Below are 5,434 nucleotides of genomic sequence, written 5' to 3' on the forward strand. Positions count from 1 at the left end.
ATGGAAGGCCACACAGAGATACTTGCTTCAGTTCCAAAATAGGCTAGGAGCTCCAAAGTCATACTTCTTACCCCACCCAGAAAAGGGTAAAAGGCAAATGAGATGCAGGGACTGAGCCCCATAACAGAGTTTGCTAAGTAGACTGTCTCCTTGCAATGAAGAGAAAGGCAGGTTCAGGGTCACAACCAAAATCTACTTACAAGGAGCAGAATGCTGGAACCCTAGTCCTCTAGGTCACTGTGAGGACCACAATCTTGGTCTTAAGCAAGCCTCTTGCTTTGGCAGCCTCACCTTGGGAACCCTAGTAATTTTTTATGGTAAGCATTAGGAGGAAGTCTTTCCAGCTATGTCAGTGAGAACATAGAGTGCTCTGCTTGAAATGTGCCCATAACTTTCTCAAGTGGCTTTCCTAGGCTTTGGGGTAGCATTAAGCCCACCTCATGCCAGCCCCTTCTTCCCTCTTCTCTCATGTTGCGGGGGGCAGAAAAGTTGGCCAAGAAGAACACAGATGAAGAACACAGGCCATAGACTCAGTCTTCTAAGAATCTTGAGATTTAATCATGAAATTAGTGAGACCTGCATTCATTCCTTAGGCTTTGCCACCACACCAATAGGGTTCCATAGCGGAAAGGACTGCAGGAAACAGGATCTCCCCGCGGAGGTGACTTAAGGAAGTCCACAGTCAAGAGGGGAAACCAAACTAGAACATGGAAGGAATCCAAACCCTCTGGCCCTAGCTGTGACAAATAATAAATACAGCTCAATTAATTCATCAAGCCAGATTAACACAAGTCCTCATACTATGTGCTAACATGTATGGGGGATGTGGAGGTCAACCCAGTGAAGGAAAGAGTGGGACGGAGAGTGAGGCGCCACAGGCTCCTGCGACTCCTCGAACATGGCATTAGATCGAAGATGACTTCCAGCACACCGGTGAAACAGCAAAACGGCACTGAGGCCAGAGCAGCGGTTGCTTTTCCCGTCTTCATGGAAGTCTTAATGGGATGATACAACCCACTCCCGCTTCTGAGGCACTGCATTAGACGGGGCTTTCATTGCGGCACAGTAACAGTGTGGTGAGATATGATTGGCTGAGAATTTAGGGGCTTGGGATCGGCTCAAACACGGTATATTGTATATAAGCTTATATGCTGTGCAATAAACTCAGATCTGCACCATGATGCTGGTCTCTGCAGTATGATTCCTGGGATTCCTCACATGCTGCTCTCTCTCTCTCTCTCTCTCTCTCTCTCTCTCTCTCTCTCTCTCTCTCTCTCTTCACACACACACACACACACACACACACACCACCCCATCCTCAGTCTTGTTCCCACAAACATATCTCAGTTCCCATATCCAGTATAACCATTACCTAATATGTGAGACAATAGAAGACAGCTCCTCCACTCAAGTGGGAAAATGTTGCCACCCCTTAAAGAGACAGTTGATTGTACCTTTAGAGTTGTTCTTAACCTTGCAGCTAAAATTCTTTGGAGAATTTCTGAAGGGAGAGTCAAGATCACCAAATAACCCTTAGCAATGAGGTCTTTCTGCCTCTTCTTAGTCCCTAGGTTCCCGCAGTCATTATAGAATACGTTCTAATGAAACACAGAGAACAGGGGGGAAAGTGGATAGAATTTATTATAGAGTTACCTGAAACTCTCTCAGAGAGAGTGGGCAATAGCCTTTAGCCTGATTTACATTTTAGGCAGACATTATACTATTTCTTTAGCTTCCAGGACAGATAGCTTTCCTGAGAGACTTATTCCTGTTCTGGTCATTGATGGGCCCATGTGGATTGACTCTTGCAGAAGGGAAAAGGTCTATTTTCATTCTATATTAGAAAACCCCCTCCTCTACATTAATTCCACAAGGACTTGCAGTCCTGGCACCAGGTTTGGTAGTTATCAATTCATATCTTGTCTTTTCCAAGAGCCAGAGCTGGGACTCATGTTCCTCTGAGCAATAATTAGGGTCCTGCTGCCTCTGTTCATGGTCTGATGAGCTGCTGATTTAAGGGAAGGCTCCAGACGAATGTCTTCTCATCCTGCTGATAGTTAACTAGCTCCCTAACATGGGTGGACCATTGTGCTACATAACACTGTAGGCAACCAAAGTAAACCTGAATCACTGTAATGCTGAACCTAGCATATACGGAGGCTTCCTGCCCAACAGCTTCCCCTTTTGACCTTGAGCTAAGCATGTTCAGATTTGCATTATTTTTCCTTTTTAAAATATATAGAATGCTTCACAGATTTGCGTGTCATCCTTCCACAGGGGGTCATGTTAATTTCTCTACATTGTTCCAATTTTAGTATATATGCTGTCAAGACAAGCATTCATTTCTATTCCTAGTACCCACATGGTTCTCTCTCTGAGTCTGTCTCTGTCTGTCTCCTCCCCAACTTCTCTCATCCTCCCTCCCCTTTTTCTTTGTTTTACTAAATATTTGTGTTCTGCCTGCATGCATGTCTGTGCAGCATGGGCATGCAGTACTTATAGAGGCCAGAAGAGGGTATCAGATCCCCTGCTACTGGAGTTACAGGTGGTGGTTTGCCAACCTGTGGGTACTGGGAACAGAACCTAGATCCTCTTAAAAGTGGATCAGATATAGCTGTCTCTTGTGAGGCTATGCCTGGGCCTAGCAAACACAGAAGTGGATGCTCACAGTCAGCCATTGGATGGATCACAGGGCCCCCAATGGAGGAGCTAGAGAAAGTACCCAAGGAGCTAAAGGGGTCTGCAACCCTATAGGTGGAACAACAATATAAACTAACCAGTACTCCCCAGAGCTCGTGTCTCTAGCTGCATATGTATCAGAAGATGGCCTAGTCAGCCATCATTGGAAAGAGAGGCCCATTGGTCTTGAAAACTTTAGATGCTTCAGTACAGGAGAACGCCAGGGCCAAGAAGTGGGAGTGGCTGGGTAGGGGAGTGGGGGGGAGGGTATGGGGGACTTTTGGGATAGCATTGGAAATGTTAATGAGGAAAATACCTAATTAAAAAAAATTTTAAAGTGGATCAGAGAAATGCAAATCAAAATGACCCTGAGATTTCACCTTACACCAATCAGAATGGCTAAGATCAAAACCTCAGGTGACAACACATGTTGGAGAAAATATAGAGAAAGAGGAACATTCCTCCACTGCTGGTGGAATTGCAAACTGGTACAACCACTCTGGAAATCAATCTGGAGGTGCCTCAGAAAATTGGAAATAGATCTATCTGAAGACCCAGCTATACCACTCTTGGGAATACACCCAAAAGATGCCCCACCATGCCACATGGGCACGTGTTCCACTATGTTCCTAGCAGCCCTATTTGTGATAGCCAGAAGCTGGAAATAACCTAGATGCCCCATGACAGAAGAATGGATACAGAAAAAGTGGTTCATTTACACAATGGAATAGTACTTGGCAATTAAGAACGAGGACATCCTGAGTTTTGCAGGCAAATGAATGGAACTAGAAAATATCATCCTGAGTGAGGTAACTTAGACCCAAACAGACATGCATGGTATGTACTCACTAATAAGTGGATATTAGTCAAAAAAAAAAAAAAGTACAGAATACCCACAATACAGTCCACAGAAGTCAAAAAGGTCAACAAGCTGAAGTGCCCAAGTGAGGATGCCTCAGTCCCACTTGGAAAAGAGAAGAAAGCAATCACAAGTGGGGAGGGAGGGACCTGGGAGGGAAAGTGGACGGGGGTGGGGGAATGGGGGCAGAGGGCAACCTGATCTGATATTGGGTGAGGAAAAAGGACTGAAGCCCTGAGGGCCAGCAGAAAGAACAGGCAACTTCAGGAAATAGGAGGTTGGGGGGACCCTCCAGAATGCACCAGAGACCTGGGAGGTGAAAGACTCTCAGGACTCAAAGGGAGGGACCTTACATGAAATTCCCAACAGTAGGGAGAGGGAACTTATAGAGCCCACCTCCAGCAGGAAGACAGGGTATCAACCAAGAAATGTGGTTGACATCCCACAGTCACATCTCTGACCCATAATTGTTCCTGTCTGAAAGAGTTACAGGGATGGAAATGGAGAGGAGCCTGGGGAAAACAAGGTCCAGCTATAGGCCCAAAGCAGGATCCAGCTCAAGGGGAGGCCCCAAGGCTTGACACTATTACTGAGGCTATGGAGCACTCACAAAAAGGGACCTATCATGACTGTCCTCCAAAAGACCCAACAACAGCTGAAAGAGTCAGATGCAGATATTTACACCCAACCAATGGACAGAAGCAGCTGACCCCTGTTTTTAAATTAGGGAAGGCAGAAAGAAGCTGAGGAGAAGGGTGATCCTGTAGGAGGACTAGCAGTCTCAATTAATCTGGACCCCCGAGATCTCTCAAACACTGGACCACCAAACAGATAGCATACACCTGCTTATATGAGGCCCCTACCACACATACAGTAGAGGACTTCCAGGTCTTCGTTCATTCAGAGATGATGCACCTAACCCTCAAGAGACTGGAGGGCCCTGGGAGTTTAGAGGTCAGGTGGGGTGAGGGGTGGGGGCATCCACGTGGAGGCGGGGGTAGGATGGGGAGGAGTTGTGGGATGTGGAGCAGTCGGAGGGTGGATGGGGATGGGCAGGGAATGGACTATGGAGTGTAAAAAATGAATTACAAATAAAATTAAATTAAAAATAAATAAATACATAAATAAATTTTATTTTTAGAAAGCTGCCAGTATTTTTAACTGCTGAGCCACCTCTTTAGCTCCCTTTTCCATTTTGAACGTGTGACCTATGACCTTAAACTGAACATGCTCAAAGATATGCCCACTCTTACATGTATTTTCACATATAAATATGTTTAAACTCCCTAAATAAAATCCCCAAGCTTCCTTTGTTTAAGGAGAGAAGTCAAGAGGCTGGGGGAAAAGGACATGAACAGAGGCCAAGCCAGCTTGAGATACACAGCAACGATTCTATAAACAAAGAAAGAAAGAAAGAAAGAAAGAAAGAAAGAAAGAAAGAAAGAAAGAAAGAAAGGAAGAGACTTCCTCCAAGCCTATGCCCTTGGTTAAACTCAGCGAGTCACAAATAAAATAAATAGATATACATGTGACAAAGATTGTAGGGAGGAGAGGAGGCAGACAGAAATAGTAGATGGAAGGAGGTAGACAGAAATAATAGATGGAAAGAGATAGACAGAAGTAATAGATGGAAGAGATGTGGGGGTAACAATGGTCACTATGCATTACGTACATGTGTGAAACTGCCAAAGGACAAGTTTCATTTACAAAGGGGAAAACATTAAAATAGCAACAAACAAACAAACCTAATCCAACAAACAAATAAAAACAAAACAAATAAGTAAAACAAAATAAAAATTACTGGGTATAATTTAAGAATACTCTAAGAACAAAAGAACACTCATAGATTAAGCAAGGAATGAACCAGACAGCTATCATACAAAGTCAGATTACTAA

The 5,434-nt window shown here is 44.5% G+C and overlaps 1 non-coding gene across 1 annotated transcript; it reads right to left on the reverse strand.

Annotated features, from left to right (window-relative positions):
* Positions 1-2,232: 2,232 nt before the first annotated feature.
* On the reverse strand, positions 2,233-2,339 carry LOC115029192. Its single transcript, XR_003834746.1, has one exon. It is a non-coding gene; the product is annotated as a U6 spliceosomal RNA (small nuclear RNA).
* Between the last annotated feature and the right edge of the window lie 3,095 nt (positions 2,340-5,434).

The sequence above is a fragment of the Mus caroli genome, chromosome 13, assembly GCF_900094665.2.
Source record: "Mus caroli chromosome 13, CAROLI_EIJ_v1.1, whole genome shotgun sequence".
In the NCBI taxonomy this organism is placed as follows: domain Eukaryota; kingdom Metazoa; phylum Chordata; class Mammalia; order Rodentia; family Muridae; genus Mus; species Mus caroli.